At 42.1% G+C, this 19,478-nt stretch overlaps 1 protein-coding gene across 2 annotated transcripts in view; it reads right to left on the reverse strand.

Annotated features, from left to right (window-relative positions):
- GHR (growth hormone receptor) overlaps positions 1-19,478 on the reverse strand; it is a 238,473-nt gene that overhangs the window by 200,554 nt on the left and 18,441 nt on the right. Inside the window, exon 1 of one of the 2 annotated variants that reach the window (XM_072958741.1) lies at positions 13,046-13,253. The exons of the other annotated variant lie outside the window; for it this stretch is intronic. The gene's annotated coding sequence lies outside the window, so the exon portion shown is untranslated. Of the gene's footprint in view, positions 1-13,045; positions 13,254-19,478 lie in introns of those variants that run through there. 2 annotated transcript variants of the gene reach the window in all.

The raw sequence follows: 19,478 nt of genomic DNA on the forward strand, positions 1-19,478 counted from the left end.
TTTTTAAAAAATAATTTTAAAATTTTTTAAAAAAATAATAAAGCAGAGAAGTTTCCATTTCTTTTGTATGCCTTACCTACATGTTTTATTTGAATCCTCTGTATTCCAAAGAATCCCAATATTGAATAAGGAAAAGTTAAAATTAAGGACAAGGGTAGACATGAGTCACATAAGTATTACTAGGTAAACTTATGATCCATCACTTCATTAATCTTGATTATAACACAAATGAGAAGTGTTAAGTGATGATCAGAACAAAGCATCCTTATGCAGCAAAGTTTCTAAGTAAGGAGAACAATCATTAGACTCCAGAGTAGTTCGCTGTGAAATTTTCAAAGTGCACTGGTCCTCGCTGCCCCCTGCAGCTGCGCACAGTGGGTAGGAGTGCCTCTGCCTGGCCCACCAGTACCGCAGTGCCTCAGAGGGGAGCAAGTTCAGGCCAGTGAACCAAGGGTGCGCTATTTAGATCCCTAGAAGAACTGTCTTTCATCATGGAGAGGCTCAAGGTAACTCTTTTGTGAGGTGTCATTGGTCTCTTCCCACCTCCATAAAAAATTAAACTTGACTTCATTCTGCTGTCTGCAAGCCAAATTACAGTTCCCAGGCAACTGAAATTGTCATGTATTCGTAGAGAAATAATCGTTTGTTTACAATCAGCAGACATAGCTATGAGACCCTTGAACAAGGTGGGGGTTAGGACGCTGACTCTGCGCACAGTTGAAAATTCAAGTATAACTTAGAGCTGGTCCTCTGTATCCCTGGATTCAATCAACCACGAATCGTGCAGAATTAGTCTCTATTACGGAAAAAAATCCAAGCAGGACCTATGCAGTTCAAACCCATACTGTTCAACAGTCAAGAGTCATCTTAAACAGGACACCTGAGGAAGGTAATTAAAGCAGTTCTGCTAGTAAAGCAGTCGGGGAATAAAGACAACAGTGTGGGCGACGTAAAAAACGCACAAAGCTAACTGGGCCTTGCTCCAGGACTTACCCCTGAAGCAGACAAAAGGATATGGGATACAAAACTGGTGGTGAAAAGGTTCAGCTTGGGAAGAGAATACCCTTCTCTGAATTCCGACTCAGAAAGGAGGAAGAATAAAAATCCAAAGAAGTCATGTATTGGCGAAGATGCCCCATCACATGAGACGGCCTAAATTAGGGTTCGCAAAGCGTGGTCCTCAGGCAAGCTGCGAGCTTGTTAGGAAAGCAAATTCAGGACCCCCACCCTGACCGACCAAATCAGAATCCCTGGGAATAAGGCCCGGGAAACTGGGTTGTAACAAGCCTGCCATGATTTTTAAGGTTAGCGAACCACTGACCTAAATCATCTCAGTTAAAGCAGTAAACACCATCATCTGCTGAGAGCCAGAGGGCGGGGGCAGGACTTTAGAACAGATGCAGGGAGGAATGCAGAATGGAGATGAGGAATTAATGCAAGGCTCAGTGAGTTGCACCAGGCCCATGTGAAGCTAGCTAGCAAACCTTTCTGAATTAAAAGTCTTCTTGTGTGCAAGCTTCTGAGCGTAACTTCCCTGCGCGGTAATAATGAATCTATGTAAAACTGCATTCTGATTTTCATACAGCTGACTATAATCCCGGAAAGAAAGCCTGATCATAATAAAGAATCTGTTTATATATCTTATATATGTGTAGATATGCATATATAAGCGCCTATGTGTACGCACAGAATGCATCAAATTATGCAAAAGGGAAAAGTCTGTCTGCACTAGGATAGAGGAGAAAATATCCTGGAACACAACTTAGACTCAAGCAAAGCTCATCACTGTGTGGCCCTGGGCAAGGTACTAAACATCTTCAGAGCTCACTGTCACTTCTGTAAAGTTGGATCTAGCATTCATTTATTCCAACAACAAGGGGAAGACAAGTTCATAAGTACACAGCACAGTGTATTATGATAAAGGCTATGAGGGAGGTCTTGATAATATACAGAATGCTTAGAGAACAGTGAAGAATTAGCAACTAATTCTAAACAAGGAAAACAAGGAAGCCTTCAAGTTGAAGAGGCAGTTGAGCAAGACCACAAAGAGCGGGAGAAAATTCAACAGGTGGAAGCCCATAGAGGTGGAGAGTAAGAAAGTGTAGGGCAAGCAGGGATGGAAACGGCCCAGCACGGGTGTGCAGGAGCTAGACTGGTGCGGGAAGGACAAGCTCTCTTTCCAGTTCCACAACAGATTTTTTTTAATACAATTTTCAGCAGCCTAAAAATAATGGGAACATTTGATGGTGTAATTTTATCAACTGACCCAGTGCTAGGACAATTTTCTTCACTTTTCAACAGTTCATAAATACTGAACTTTGGGTAAAAGCCTATCTCAGAATTCTTCCTGGCTGGCTTTAAAGAACCAGGGGTGCAAATTGTCCTGGGAGTGTCCCACCCCTTCCTTTTTCCATACTCCTGCCATGAGATGACAGGCATTTCTGGGACCACTTGGCCAAAGGGCTGCTTGCCTCTTTGAAATTAAATTTTAAATTTAATTAAAATTAAAATTTAAATTTAAATGGAAGAACACCCTCCCATGAACTTTTGATTAACCTTTTCTAAGTGAGCCAGCTTTTTATTCTGGTAAAATTTATACACTGAATCTCTGGCAAAGAGCCCCTGCCGAGCACCCGTTTTCTGTCTTGGGTCAGGCCTCTGAGGGCCTAGTGAGCAGAGAGCAGCTGTCCTCTTGAGCTTAAAAGCAGTTGTGAGCTCCCCTCAGGGCAGCAGGGTTACACTTAAGATAGGACAGCAGCAGGCTGTCCTTCTGGACAAGACGCTTTCCATTTTGATCAGATTTCATGATTCCAAGACTAAGCAGAAGCCTGACCAATCACAGGAGCAAACCTCCCTCTTCTGGAAAGTGTTTCTCTCTGGTCACTTTTTACAACTTCTGAAAACCATCCGAACTACCAGACTGAAAGGGCACCCTAGCAGTAGACACCTGTGGCCCTACTTAAGGAAGCAGGAGTCACGTTTGTAGTTAGTGAATCGTATGCTATGTCTAGGAGTCTTGAAAGTTTAGTCGGAAGAACAGCATTTCACTGAGTTCTAAGTTCACATGGGTTGACTCACCTGCTTGTCCAGAAAGATGCCTTTTCTGGGTTTCTTAAAGGATGTCCAGAGCATGGAAACTCCAAAGGGCCACCATCTCCCCAGAGCAAAGTGTTTAGGATATGCGTTTACCACCGTCATCAGTCTACATGCAGCCAACAACTATTAAGCACCCACTCTGTGCTGAGCACAGAGACAGCGGTTGCTGGTTCTAAACACAAGCGACAAATCTGAGTCAAATCCTACCCCTGGAAAATAGCCCAGAATTACTATATAGTCAACAATGACAACTGTTGGGTTTTAATCCCTTCTGACAGCCCTGACAGAACAGGAGTGTTTGAGTTTTGAGAGTTCAGATCTGGGTGAACTGATCAAACAGCTACGTTCAACCTGCCTTCAAGTTAATGTTTCAGACACGGGCTAAGACATCCCTTTATAAGTTTTTCAACCCATTTCTTGCTACGTCACTTGGCCTCATTAAATGGGCATCACTTTTAGATTTGATTCCCTTCCCTAGCATGTTCACTAGGCCTCATTTGGGAAACAGATGATACCAACAACGGTTATCCCTTTCCTCAGTAATCCTTATCACCATCAAGATATTTATTTTGAATGTTATGAAGAAACTTTCTACATATTGAAATAAAATTCATCTTGAAGATGTCATAGAATCATAAAGTCACAGATGGGGCTGAAAGGAACCTTTATGCACCCAGCTCAGGCCCCTTGGACAGATCTCCTTTGCAGACTATGTACACTGACAATGAAGAGTGAATGTTAATAAGAACCACAAACAAGCGTGTGAGGAGAGCTGGGGAGAAGGCAGAAAAGACAGACCATCGCCTCACAGGATTCCAGTGACAGCTTGTTAGAGACAGTCACACTCTGATGCACTGGACATTGCCTGAGCTCAGAAGCCTCCAATTTCTGCTGAGTTTCCATTGGCTGTATTTCTCCTTCCGAAGGAAACTTTAGGAAAAGGGTTTATATAAAGTAGCAGAGGAAAAAGAACAGTTTTCAAGCAATTTCTCTCTTCAGTTAGCAGTTTCTTGCCATTATTTTCAGTTAACTCACTGTCAATTTGCATTATTTATTAAGAGTTCAGGATTTTAATTTGATGTATTTTTCTTAACTAATACATAAAATTGTACCAAGCGAAGGGTAGCCCTGTTCAAAACAGACCTTAAAGATGAGGGGGAAAAGCCCTGTGTCCCCACCGTCAGATGCAGCAGGGATCTGGGTCCTAATTCCCGCTCACTCGCCGCATCTCTGCGTTTGATCTCTGACTCTGCTACACAGGCAATTTCTGGTTTGTTACTCACTCCATTCCTAAACACAGGGGAAGAACCACGTTTGTAATGCCTGAAACTTAAGCCATTTGGAAGGACGTTTTTAAGAAGAAGAATCTGATTACATACAAAATGCCCACCATCACTTCAATGCCAGCCCCCTGAAAGTAAGCACAGCTCGGTCTGTTTCTGGGGCTCTTTGCAGTGCCTCTCACAGGAGTTGCCTCAGGGAGGTCCAGTCTTGACTACGTTTCAGCAAGCGGCTGGCTCCCCCAATGGCAGCTCATGCCACCATCCTATCCAGGCACACCCACGGTCACAAGAGAGGCCCTCTCAGAAGAAACAAGTCTGCCTGCCAACATGAAACAGACCATTTTAATTGATTCTAATTGATTCAAAGCTTTCCTGAGCTTTGCCTAAGAATGTGGGCTCATCTTCAGAATGCACATTGTACAGTTCACCTAATTAGGTTCTGGTTGTGACCTACAATGTATCCAGCACAGACCCAGAGAGCAAATTCTTTCTAGCCACAGAGCAGTCTTATCTTTGAGCCACTCACTCCTCTGCCACTTAGGAAGAGCAACTTCACTCTTAGCCTCAACTGCTTATCTGGCAAAAATCACGCTGATGGTCACAGAGGTTCACCTAGTCTTTAGTCATCATCCACTGACTTTTAACTCTACCCGGAGTAACCTGCGTAAGGGCAGCATGGGAGGTGACATCCAAGCCACGCAATCACAGATTCCGAGTCACGATTCTTAGAGTACAAGGAACTTCCAAGGTGACCTGGTCAAATCTCAAACCCAGCAGCAGGGCTCAACTCCCCAGAGCTCAGAAGCTGGCTCGTCTGACTGCAACTGCATAGAGCTGCTCACTTAGAGGCCCTTGGCTTGCATGGCAGGCCATTTCCCCGGGGGCTGATTTTAGTGGTCAGACATTCTTCCTTACATTGGCCCACTTCTAGGCCTCAGTCCCTCGTCTACCACGCCCACGGTGGAAGGAGCCAGGAGTAACCCTCTTCTTACTACCAGTGATGATCTTTTTAACGCTCATAAACAATGTATCAAGTTCCACTTAGGCAATTAATTTTCTTCTACTACTAACCATTTGGCATGGTTTCTCATCCTTTCACTATTTCTAAATTTTCTCTAATTTGTCAGTATCCTTCTTAAAACATGTCACCTACACCTGGACCCATTAATTTAGACGTGGTCTGACTGTGCACATTGGCACCAGATACTTCTATTTTTGTTCAATAGCATTTCTACAATCCACAACTGAGCTAACTTTGGAGGGAACTGTGCCAAACTCTTGGCTCAAATTAAGCTCATGGTAAATTACATTTAAAACCAGAATGTTCTCTAAATTAGATCCTCTAACGAGAGGATATCATGTGTCTCCAGATGTTATTAAAGCATCGTACAACAATCATCTTCCAATAGAGGTTTAAAGCAGGGAATTCCATCATAATCCCTCCACTGACCTTTTGCACTTTGTCAACCCAACTCTTCATCTAAAGATGAAGCAAATTTATCTTCAAATTTTGCTAATGTCTAGTTGGTATTGTGCTGTATACAGAAGTTGTCCTACAATTTAAGACTAGAGAGTACTCAGTGGAATGGTCACCAGCCCTAAAAAAAAAAGACATCTCACCTAACCCAGATTAAGTACATGTTCTATACATTTATTTTATGTTTTTATCATTGTCTCCACTATGTTAACATAGTGCCAACGCCCGCAGTAAGCGTTAGTCACTCACTGACTAAGCCACTGGATAAAGGATCAGATCCCATACTCCTGCCCTGCCTCCAATGTTGACTGGTTTTCATCAGAGTGTTTCTTTCCCCACATCACTCTTAAGAGCTATGGTTCTCCACTAGGGCACGGGGCAGGATAATGCTCGTCTCCACCACTGACTGATTCTGTTACTTTAGAAACATGTATAATCCTCTCAAGACCCTTGGTTCCCCATCTGCACAACCCCAACATTTTATGTGCTTGAAAACATGTAGTATGTGTAATGGACCAGGCGCAGTACTAAGCACTTTACAAACACTAATTCATCTAATCCTCAGGAAAACCAGGCTGAGGGACAGGAAGGTTAACTAACATAGTCAGAGATCACACAGCAAATGCTGGAGCTGGGATGTGAATCCAGGCAGCCTGACTCTCATGGGTGTGCTTAACCACCGTGCCACTCTCTCTCCGTGTCCTCTGATGGCATGATGTTTGGGTAGGAAGGAAGATCACTGATCACATGCCTTACATCATAAGTGAATCTCCTAGTATATCAAAAACTGCTCAATTTTCCAATAGTTCTTCAGTTCCTCCTTTCTTTCGTATTTTTTAAGTTACTGACCAACGGAAGACAAGTCACTCAAAACACAGCTCCTTGAACACAGAGTGGATGCAAATGCCTTGAATGGATCTGGATTCCTTCCAATTACAACTTTTGGAAGTATTTACCCAAATGGCTAAGGACCATGACAGCCAGTTGACCTATTGCCAGAACAACAGCAAATCAAAAAACTGCTACACCAGGCGTCTGAGGGAGGAGGAAAAACGCATTTCCTAGGAAAAACATCAAGATGCAGGCTATCCCAGAGCTAAGCACTCGCCCAGTTGAAGGCAGGAATAGAAGGGCACTTCAACATTTGCAGGCAGTTCACAGCAGTAGACACAGCAACTTCTACCCTCGCAAATAAGACCTCAAGTAGGACCTTAGGACATACCACCTTGCTCCAGGCTTTTCTACACACACACTCCCAGTCAGTGAGTCTGTTGGAGTTCAGTACCTATTCTCAGCGCACTCATTCTAGTGAGTGCAGTGCAATGAATTTTTGAAAAATAATTCCCCAAAAGTCCCCAAAAGCTATAAACAAATTCCTTAAGAATGTGGGGTGATAGGGAAAGAAGGAAATGCAAGTTGGAAGGCAAAGTGGTTGCAGAGGCAGCTTGACTGAGTGGTGTTTTCCACTCCAAATTTAGATTCCAACTGAATTCAGTACTCCTTCAGCTGAAGGAGAAATACACCAGCACTGCAACGAGCTAGAGCCCTAAGAGGGGCATTTCTGTTTCACAATGAACCTCACAGGAGGCAGGATCTTTCAGTCCGGGACTAGGGTCTGTGGCAAACCAGTCTCTTAGTTCAGGATTTCTCTCTAGAAAATTTAGAGCTAATTACCATTAACTCCTTTCAGACATAATCATTAGAAAGGCACTGATGGGCTTTTAAAAGACCAAAAGTCACCTTTCATGTGAGTGAAGCAGCAAGTAGAACATCTGCATTCAACTAACGTCGTAGATGGTATGACCACCAGGACTCTAGGGAAACCTTTGGGAATACAAAGGTGAATTTGCAGTCTCATTTTGCTAAGCGGAATATTCTTCTGATATATTAGATGAAAAGAAAGAGCAGTTAATAATTGCAAGGCCCTGACACAATTTTGTAAACTGACTATACTTCAATAAAACAAAGTTTGATATAGGATAAAAAAAATTGCAAGACATGGTTTTAAGCAATAAAGCAATATCTGTATATATGTTTATGCATATATATATACACACATATATACATTAATACCCACACACTCCTCCCCACCCCCATTTAGGAGATGAGACTATTAGGTTGTTGAGAAAGGCTAACTCTTTGACATGCTTTTCTGGAAGACAAAAGGAATATTTACCCCCATTGAGTAAATATCTCTGGTAACTTTCTAGAAGGAAACTCTTACAATATTTGAAAAAAAAATCAGTAAACAGCTAGAAGATGAAGCAACAGCATAGGCTAAGTCCAAACTTGGAACTCAAACACGGCTTATACTTATGCTCTGGTACCAACAGCACCATTTCCCAGTTGTGCACGTGACGCAGACAGCACAGGAACTGAGTCTGGGTCCCAGGAGGCTCCTCTCCTCTCAGGGCTGCCCTGGCTCTGTGAATCCTAAGGCTGCTCCTATTGTCAGGGAGTTAAGGAAGATGTCCAAATGCTGGCCAGAGGGGAAGGTCTCGCAAGGCTCTAAAACAGGGTGCTTGGAGATGCCTTGAGAGGCCAGGATGAGCGGGAGCAGTGGCAAGGAGAGAGCGAGCCCCTCCCCAGCCACTGTGAGACCGTCTCTCTCTGGCATCTCCTCCAGTCTAGGCCGAGGCAGAGAATCGACTGGTCTGTCAAAGTAGACACTAGCCGTGAACAGGTCTAAGCCTCAATCTCCTTACCTGTCAAGGGGGGATAATGACACTATCTCTTCCATCGCAAAAGCTTGCTGTGAAAACCCCAACATGGGTGATTCCCCTGCAAGACACTGAGTATTTGTGTTCCCCCCAAATTCATACACTGAAACCTAATGCCCAATTAGGATGGTATTAGGAGGTGAGGAGGTCATGAGCATGGAACCCTCACGAATAGGATCAACACCCTCATAAAAGAGACCCCACAGGAGCTCCCTAACCCCTTCTGCTGCCCAAGGACAAAGAGAAAAGATAGCTGTCTATGAACCAGGAAGAGAACTTGCCAGCATCTTCATCTTGGACTTCCCAGCCTACAGAACTGTGAGAAATTTCTGTTGCTTCTGAGCCACCCAGTCTGTGGTTTCATGTTACTGCAGCCCAAATGGAATAAGACAGCACCCCCCCGCCACCTCATTTCCTCCTCTATCTAGCAGTCACAGGCCATAAATGTGGAATAATTTTCCTTCTTTTACCACTTCCCATCAGATTAGAATAAGTTTCCTGGACCTATCTTTCCCAATAAAAAGCGGGAGGATTCAGTTTGTTAGCAATAAGTAAGGAAACAGACAATATTTGTCTTGTCTCGTGTTTCCAAACTGCCTCTTTCCCGGAATAAGAGAAGCCGCTTTCTAGAACAAAGTTACTCAGAATTACCACTTCATTTGTCCTAAAGTCAGAATTAAATAGGATTCCATTTTATAGACTTTAAAAATTCCTATTGAAATTTACCTTGCATGACATTTACAGACATATTAAAAAAATCTATTCTTGAAAATCATCACATTTAGTAGAAAAAAAACAAACTGTCCAAAGTTACTGTTCTGGCTTTGCCAAACTGATGGCTGCCTCTGGACCCAGCTGTTCTGCTTTTCTTTATGCAGGTGCTCATATTAACCGACTTCCTCCACAGCCTTTCACCGTATCTAATGTAGCCTCTGAGTCGCCCAGTACCTCCAATCCCAGCACTATTTACAGAACCCTCTAGTTTCAGGAAGGTCACGGAGTTGCTCAATTGGCCACAGGAAACAACCATTCCTGGAAAGAGAATCTTTTCCTATTTCATTTTTTCATTATTTCCCCCCAGATAAATATGTTGCAGTGTACTTTTTCAGTCACCTTAATTTGCTGACTTGGGTCACTATGGCCTAGCTACTTCCACTCTGGAGAGAAAAATCAGATTCTCTGATTTGTAGTGGAGAAGACAGAAGCGACTCAGCGATAGACATTAGCATGTGGTGTGTGTGTGTGTGTGTGTGTGTGTGTGTGTGTGTGTGTGTGTGTGTGTGTGTGTGTGTGTGTGTGTGTGTGTGTGTGTGTTTGTGTGTGTGTGTGTGTGCGTGCAGACATTCACAGCTGAGAACGTTGACTCTGCCAAGGACTCTAGGGATCGCCTAGTTCAACCCTCCTTCACCCTCATCATACACGTGACAATACGAGGCGGTGTGGCTGAGATGCCCCTTCCCTCCTCCTTCAGTCCATCAGCACGAACCACACAGTGCGGTCATGACCCTCCTACTCCTCGCTCCCTTCCTCTCTTCTCTCGACTGGAGCTGTATTTCACGGGTTGCGTTCCTACTACCACTATCCACCACCTTCCAGTGGCCTCATTCCCACAAAGCATCCGGGCTTTCCCACAGCCAGTGCGCCACTCTCATTCTCTAAAAATTCAGAAATAAGCTTTACAACTCAATGCTGCAGGTGAAGCAAAAGGGCAGCTTCAAAGGGAACTAAGAGAAAACTAACTTTTGAGTCAGAATGTGAGCTCCGTGTCTCATCATGTCCTGGACACGTAGGGCAGGGGTAGCACATCCGTCTGTCCCCTCAAACACTAGTGCGGATCCCTGAGGAGCCCTGAGGACCAGACACCAGCAAGCAGAAGATAAAGGCAAACTGCCTCTCAAGTCAGAAGACCTGGAATCCAGAACTAGCTCTGACTGAATTAAGTTATGTGGCTATGAGCAAATTTTTTCCTTGGTTAAAAAATGGGATTAAACACTCAATTATTTTTATTCTTTTTAAAAAATTCTATGATATAATATATGAATTACAGCTATAGGTTGAAAGGTCTTTGAAGACATTTGTGGTCCAGGCACCCACCTCTCTCCTTTATTTCATGTTTCTAGAAATATGACTATTCTATTTGGAAAATTTCCAGGAAAATTTAAGTTTAAGATTTTAGTTTCAGAATAAAAAGAAACTCTCAGACTTAACCTAAAATCTTTCTGTATTGATACTAATGTTAATCCATTTGGGATGTAAATATCTAATTATAAAATTCCACAATCCTTATAATCTTGGAGTGTAATTTTATTTTTCAGTATTAAAAGATATGGCCAATATGGCATAAAAACATTTTCCCTGAAGTCATATCACTAAGTCATTAAGCTTGTCTGCTGTGCTCCCCTCTAAATATACATTTGTAGCAGGACTTGATTAGTTTTCTACCAAGAAATACATGTTTATTAAATTATACCTCATTCACCAGGACTCCTTATTTATCTTAGTTTTTAATGGAAAAGTAGATGAAACATTATTACATAAATGCTTACAGAGATGACAATAAATTTATTATAAATTAAATAAAGGAAAGGTTAAATAAACATTAAAATCTTTTAGGAATTGCAGTCATAGCCTGAAAAATCATAAATCTCCCCCTTACTTTTTTATAACTTAGTCTTTAAATATTTATCAGTGTAATATTGAAACTAAGTTATCATTACTTCTTTTCTGGCAATTTCTTTGTTTTTCAAATGCTTACATTAGAGGATCTGTTTAACACATTCTAGTTTTCCATTTCAGAAATGTTTTGATGCACAGCTAAACCTCTTCAACATTAAACTATACAATGGGAGTGCTGACACTTCAACCTCCTTATACATACACACGTGTTCTCAAACACACACACATTTTGTTGCCAAATATCTAAAACACAGTACTCAGCCTCATAACCACAATGAGCCAGAGACAAAGGGACTTGCTCTCAATAAGGAACTGGTAATAACCTTATACTGAGCAAATGTCTATCTGAAAATAGGTCTACCTTGGGGAAAAGTTTTACACAGGATGACAAAGTACTTTAAATATCTGTCTGAAGAAATTAAGATCTAAAGACTTTTCCCCCTTAAAGCTTTTTTTGGGGGTGCAAGTTAAAAGAAAACCCAAACAAGTATTATTAAATTTAATTTAGCTTCATTTTAATAAGAAGCAACTTCATAGTTCCCATGGTCATGCTGACAAATAAAACTTCTCTCTGACTCAGAGCGTCTGAGTTGAGAAACAGTAACATCATTCTAATGACAGACTCAGAGCTACGACCTGGAACAGACTGACAAGAGAAAACCAGCAATTCAAATGAGCCCTCCAGAGTAACTCCCAGTTTCTTTGTTCAAGCCAGTGTCTGTATAGGGCTGGAAATGAGGACATTAGATTGGACACTCATTTTTAAGAGCCTACTTTCAAAGTGTAGCCCAGAACAGCTTCATCAGAATTTGCTTATGAGGCAGCTCTCGGGCCCCGAGGAGGCCTGCATACCAGAGGGATTATTTCTATAACCTCTCAGGTGTCTGACTTGGAGGTGGTCTGCCAGAGCACAGCCTTGAAGGTAACACTCATTCCCTGTGCTTTTCCATTCTTCAGCTAGTTCCCACCATGCTGCTTCCCTGAGATTAGATGCTTCCATCTCGCTCTCCCTAGATGCAATCTGCAGGCAGTTTTTCCTCTTCTCATGCTTCTCTCTATAAATACTAAGAGAGCTCCGATGATGAAGCCAGCACTGAGCTAGGTGCCAAAGGCAGAGCTGGAACCAAAATACACAGTCCCATGTGTGAGATGGACTATTTGGAGGAAGACAATCATGGATCAAATAATCATAGAAATAAATATATAGCTGGTCAAGGATGGCGAAGGTGGGCCTCCCTAAGGAGGTGACCCTTGAACCGACAGTCATTATATAAGGGGGACCCCATGGGGTGCAAATAGTCTAAGGATCTGAAACATGATAAATGTGGCCCCTACCAAAAAGGAGGATTGTAATATGAAGCTGGAAAGGTAACATGTGCCAGACCATGTGGCTTTTTGAGGAAAATGGTATAGATTTATTTTAAGAACACTGGGGAACAACAAAAGAATTTTATGCAGATAATGAAGGAAATAATGAGGTCTAGGGGGAGGGAATAGCTCAGTGGCAGAGCACATGCTTAGCACGCATGAGGTCCTGGGTTCAATCCCTAGTACCTCCATCAAAAAAAATGTTTTTAAAGAAATAATGAGGTCTAAATCTAGAAAAAGGTCACTCTGGCCAAATGTAGGGAAGAGACAGGCGAGAGCAAAATTCATCTAGCCTGCCTGCCTGTCAGCCAAGCAAAGCTGAAAACTCACAACAAAAACATTTCATGGATTGAAGAAAAAAGTAATGTGCCCATATGGCCAATAAATGGAAAGCCAAGATTTGAAATATTAGGTAACTCACTTACCTGTCTACTCAATGTAAGTACCCTGCTGATGTGCTGATGTTTTAGTCTACTCAGGCTGCCACATAAAATACCTCAGATGGCTTAGATGGCTTAGTTAGGACAACAGTAAGTTATTCCTCACTGTTCTGGAGGCTGATCAAGGTGACGGTCAATTCCGTTCTTGTTGAGAACCATCCTGCAGATGCTGCCTTCATGCTGTGCCCTCAGATGTCAGAGACAGCATTGTTCTCTATAAGGTCACTAGTCCAACTGGATTAGGGCCCCACCCTTATGACCTTGTTTGACCTTTATGACCTCCACACAGGCCGTCTCCCTTGATTAGGGCATGATTAGGGCATGAACATATGAATTTGGGGGTGGGGGGAACATAGACAATCAGTCCATACATAACACATGGCTGGAAAATGATAAAAGCAGGATAAAAGCAGGATTTGAACAATGGTCTCAAAGGCCCATGACTGGTCCACTTATCGTGCTGCCCCCCTCAAAGAGGGAGATGCAGTCAGTTTGAACTTCAAAAGTCTAGACCATCACCCGTGTTAAGACGGTGGGACTTGTTTATCAAGCCTCTAGCCCAGCAAGCAAACCCAGAGAAGTAGCCCATCCATCTCCCTGTGCGAGCATTGTACTCAGTCTTTCAATTTCTTCTTAACCTTGACTACAGGCTCATAATATATAAAACTGATTCAAATTTTTGATGATTATACTGCAAATTCCCCTGTCCACATGTCACACCAGGGAGCAAAAGTTTAGTAAAAACCTTTGAAATACACAGTGACAACTGGGATTTAGCCTTTGAAACTGAAGTATTAACAAGCAGATAATTTATTATTATGTTAGATGTAGTCAAAAGACTAATTTATTAGTGCCAGAAAGCAGGTATTTGGTGGTGTGATTTATATAGCTCCTCGTTCGGCAATTTTTCTTTTCAAGTTAGACATTACTGAAGAGGAAGTAAAAGCAGCCTCTTCTAAGCAGAAATTTGCATTGAGTTTGAACAAATAGGAGTTAAAACTTGTATTAATAAGTAACCCCTAAGAGACTTATCTTGAAACCAACATAAAAAACTTCAAAGTGCATACTAATTCAAAAAAATTAAGTGCATACTAGTGCATACTAATTCAAAAGTGCATACTAATTCAAAAAAATTACAACTCCTAAATTTTTTTTTTATAAATCTTTAAATAGAGTAGGAGAGATTATAGCACTCAGAGCATCTACCCCTCACTATCTTCCTAAGATTACCGTTTAGGAGTTCATACTGGTTTTGTATGTGCCAAGCAGAGAACTTTGTGAGAACGCTGTTTTAAAATAAAGATTTTATTCCACAATATGAAAAACAAAGTTTCTTGGGCAGCTAATGTATTTACTGGGGAAGATTATACTTCCTGCCTTTTCCTGAATGTTGTCATTGTTGAACTCATGACAGTAATTATATATAGCACTAGTTATAATACGTATACACAAACACATCACATACATACATGTTCACATTTATATAAACATCTATGTTTGTATATACTTACATACACACACGCACACACACACAGGGACTGAAATCAAAGAGTGTGGATCCATTTTGAATTTTTAACTTTTAAAGGCTGCCACTTTTGCCATAAAATAGGATAATTATTTATGACCAGCACACAATCACACATGGGACAATGAAAGGCTCAACTTATAATTTAAACTGCTTTGCAGAGAAGCGACACTATGCCCTCATTTCCCTCCCGCTCCCAATAAATCTTTTCCTGAAAGTTAGCATGAGTTATGTGAGGGCAGATTCATGTCACGTGCCAACTTATTGCAGAGGTTGAGCACATACAAGCAACCTTTCAGTGCCGAAGAGTAGACATGGCTTCAACAAGAGAAATTAATCCATCACGTTTTCCATTCACAGTGGAAAGAGCTCAGCAGCTGAGACAGCATGGAAGGCGACTTTGCCGGGAACCAGTAGGAAACCGAAATCAACTTCCAGTCAGGGTTTCAGAGAGAAATTCTCATCGCCCAATCAGTCTAACAATTTTTGACGGGATTAAATCTCTCAAATGGAAAAATCTCCATGGATTCCTTTTTAAAGCAAAAGAATGTTCATCTTATACTCTGCATCACAATTAATACATCATGCTTAAGACACACATGGGCATTTTCTACGGTTGATGAAATACATTTATTATCACACTGAATCCTAGAAATGCCCCTGTGGACTGAGGTCAGATATATTTTATAATCTCTATTTTCCCAACAAGGAAACTGGGGCACAGAGGCCCAGGGTCATGTGGTTAATAAGTAATTTGCTTGGGTTACCACTGCCATTTTTAAGGTGGCAAATACAGCAATAAGCTTAATTTAAAGATTTTTGCAGCTGCATGGAATTTAGTAATCTACCACGGGTAGACAACATCAATAGACAGTAACATATTCAGTAAAATAACTGGAGGAACTAGGAAAAAATATATTTAACATACAATAGTGTGCCATGTCATCAAAAACAATACACACTTGAATTTAGCAGAACTGCTGATAGAGGTCTGGTTACACAGGTTAATGGATTTCACCTAACCCAGCTTTGATATATGGGGCATCAAATAACTGCATTGAGCCTCATTGTTCCTCATCTATAAAACAGGAATAATAACATCTAGTTCACAGGAGAGTTGTGAGGAATGAGTTAGAGATTTATGAGAATTACCTGGAATGCTTCTGGCAGATAAAGTGCCCATAAATGCTGTTTTTATTATTGTCATCATATATACATAACATATAGTATAGTGTTAGTGTAAGGTTTTATTGAATAAATTTGATGTGTAACATTGTTTTAAGTTTAAGGCGTACAGCATGTTACCTTGATACATTTATATACTTATTATATGATGGCTGATTAGTGATATTTATAACACGACATCATTATAGCACAATATTACTGTCTATCTTCCCTGTACTGTGCCTTAAATCTCTATGGCTTACTTCTCTTTATAAGTTTATAACCTTAAACACCATCACTGTTAGTAATAGTTGTTTTTTTTTTTTTTAAGCTAGAGCAAGGCACAAAGGATTATTCACTTTGGGCAAGAGGTCCTATACAAATCAAGTACATATGTTCAACCTGTAAAAAGTAAAATCCTATTAATTCAAACATACCCACTTACATCTCATGATAGGCAGCTGCCAATAAACCAGAGATCAGTCCTTCCACCCAGGTATTTGCTGTCAGGCAGACACAGCAAGAAGCCCCAGGGAAGCTGGAGGAGAGCAGGAACCTCCAGAGGCTTCCGCAGCAAAAGGCTCACAGGAAGAAGTGAGCCAAACCTCTGATAATTGCCTCTTTACTCCCTAGGGAAATCTGGTCACATCCCAAGTAATAATCCAGTCCCAAACAGGAAAGAATGAAAAAGGTGGGGAAGCTTCATTAAAAATCCCTGGAAGATTAATTAATCTCCTTCCTCCCCCTCCCGCTTGCCCCCAGCAGGTGTCCTCTCCACAGCAGCACGTGGAGTTCTGCTGTTAGCAAGACTATCTCCCCTTCCACGGGACCCTGGGATTTTTCTATCTTCAAAGATTAAGTTCCCTTTGATTTCGTGTAACCACTAGCTCGTAGATAAAGGTGCCATCTGTTTGCCATCAATTTCCTGGCTTTGGAAATAAGCAATTCAGGTGATTTGAGAGTTTAGAGACGATCTAGTCCAGTTTCACAAGTGAAAATGCCTTCAAGGGCCAGGAAGGTAACACAAATAAATGAGGTGGGCCAGACAGAAACTGGGGTTTACTTGGTTGAATTTTTACCACTCAGAATTTTAAGCCTGGTTGTTGCCTAACCTTTTCATTCTTCGAGAGAACCTGGAAATCTTTTTTTTTTTTTCAATGTTGACTACTAGTTTAACAAATAATTAAGCTCCATACCCATATGCATAGAAATCTCACCTACGGATTTCCAGTTGGGTCCTCCAATCTAGTCCAGTAAGTTTCAACCTTGGCTTAAAAAAAAAAAGTCACCTGGGAGCTTTAAAAATACACGTGCTGCCTCCCACACCAATGGCAATTCTGATTCAATTGGTCACGGTAAGCATTCAGGTGATTCCAATAGGCAGCCAGCGTTAAAAACCACCAACCTGGTCTAACCTATTAATTCTACTAGGGACCTGAACATTAAAGCAAACTGCAGCTAGCAGGAGAGAATGAACACGGGTTCTTATCCAACACGCTGTTAGCAAAACTCTAACAGAAATGCTATTTTTTTTTTTTACCAGTAAACTGTAGTTTGGGATTCAATATATGTAGTCTGAAGTGTTCAAAGGCTTCCCCAGCAAGTGTTAGTTTCTGATGCTAGAGTCCTTTGTCCCTAAATCTAGTGACTATCATGCAGCATTCTCGCCGGATTGTAAACTCCACGAAGGCAAAGGATTTGTCTGTCCCTCTCCCACCAGTGAGGCAAATCAGTGCCTCAATGAACACTTGATCAATAAATGACTTCACGATTTTCAAAGCTCTACTCCCATGTAAATTCGGAATAAAGTTCCATAAAAGTTCAAAAATCAGTTTTCCACGGAGAAATGGCAGTGACTGGAAACAACTCAGAGGAAACAAATTATGAGTTCTCGGCTATCTAAGGAGACGGTCGTTAGATCACCATTGACAAACAGTTGTAACTAGTAACTGAAGGAAGAAGCTGTTCACAAGAACTCATCTCGTTAGGTTTAAAGCGTCCTTTCCCCTGCAGCAGCACAGAAGGAACAGACCACTCTATTTATGTCACCTTCATCACCACCAGTAACTCAGTGCATTTCTTTTCCCTGGAGCTTGAAGCCTTGCCAATCCCAGTAGCCGTAACTCAAATATCCTGTCTGGTTTCTCGACCGCTTGTGTCAGAACTGCTGCAATCACCTGTCTGTCTGCACTTTTATTCCTCTGCACATACTACAGGGGATGCTTATCCTCAAAAAAGTGAACATAGCGTTGTAAGCATTATCTTATGTCTCAAAAGATTTGGTGATAAATACCAGGCTTCCTTTCATCCTATGAAGATGCTGGCAAAATCCTACTCATTGTGCAAGAGTAAGACAAGTTATTGCTCATATAGCTTAACATTAAAAAAAAAAAATACACCTCCGCCCTACCTGTCAATCGCTGCAATCCAACCGTCTCTTTCCTTCATAGCGAGCTGTCTTTCTGTCACTGAACTGGGTTCGTCTTGCTCTGATGCACAACAAGCCAAAATGCCGAGACACTGAGATCTTTAGCAAAAAGTGGGTTGATTAGCAAAGCAGCCAAGCGAGGAGACAGGAGAACAAGTTGCAAACCAGCCTCCCCGAACGGGGCCTGGGGTATTTATGGAGATGGCTATAGAAGCAGGGCGGTCCGAGGCGTGGGGGGCGTGGGGAAAGGTGATTGGGGAAAGGTGGGGGGGAGGGGCGGGAATCATCCTTCTACACAGCTGTAACTAGGCTACAGGCCTCCGCACCTTCTGAGGGTGGAGTTTTCCACCCTCTGATGTTAAAAGGTCAGCGAGCAGACATTTAAGAATGCTCAGCTGAAGGGTTGGTGGTCCAATCCAGTCTTAACCAGCTCAGCTCAAACTAGATGCTGCTGACTCCATGTTGCTGGAAAATAACTCAGGCAGACTCTTACTGTTTAGGCTAGGTGCTGCTCAGAGCACAGGCAAGTCTTAAAACAACCTTGATTACTGAAGGCAGGTGGAATGAATTTGACTGATTACTCACTGGTTTTATTTCTAAAATAACAAATCTGACTATGTCACTTATCTACATAAGAAATTCTGATACACACGCCTGCTGGGCCCCAGGAAAAGTCCCAGACCCCTGACACTATGCATGTACCTACTTTTCCAGCCTCATTTCCCTTCACATCCCCTGAAATCTCCTCTGGTCCAGCCACCTCAAACGATCATTTCCCTAACACACCATCTCCTTTTATATTTCTCCTTTAAGAAGATTTCCCCTTTTTTTGATTTGAGCTTTTCAAGAATCAGCTCAAATGGCACATCTTCTTGGAAGCCTTCCGTGACTCTCCAGGGTAGTGAGTGAATCCCTGCTGCCTCCGTGTCTCTCTTGCCTCCGGTCGGGTCAGTGGTGAACGCAATTACGTGCCTCGAGGCTGTGGGCTCCCACAGCCCAGGTCTGCCCTTACTGCATCTGCGGTGCTCGGCTCAGGCAGGTCCCCGGTATGGAACACAGGGTCGCCGAGTTCAGCTCACTGCTGCTGCCCACCTGTGCGGGTGAGCAGACAGAGTGGGGTGTCCGGGCCATTCTGTCTCCTGGGCAACTGTGGCTTCTTCCCCTGTGAGCCTGCTGGTATTTGTGACTGTTTTGCTTGTGGACACTTTGGCTTCCACTGCTCTGAGCCTCTCTTGCGAAAGAAAAATGCTGGATCATCTCACTTATGTGTAGAATCTTAAAAAAGCCAAACTCATGGAAGC

Source organism: Vicugna pacos, chromosome 3 (genome assembly GCF_048564905.1).
Source record: "Vicugna pacos chromosome 3, VicPac4, whole genome shotgun sequence".
NCBI lineage: Eukaryota > Metazoa > Chordata > Mammalia > Artiodactyla > Camelidae > Vicugna > Vicugna pacos.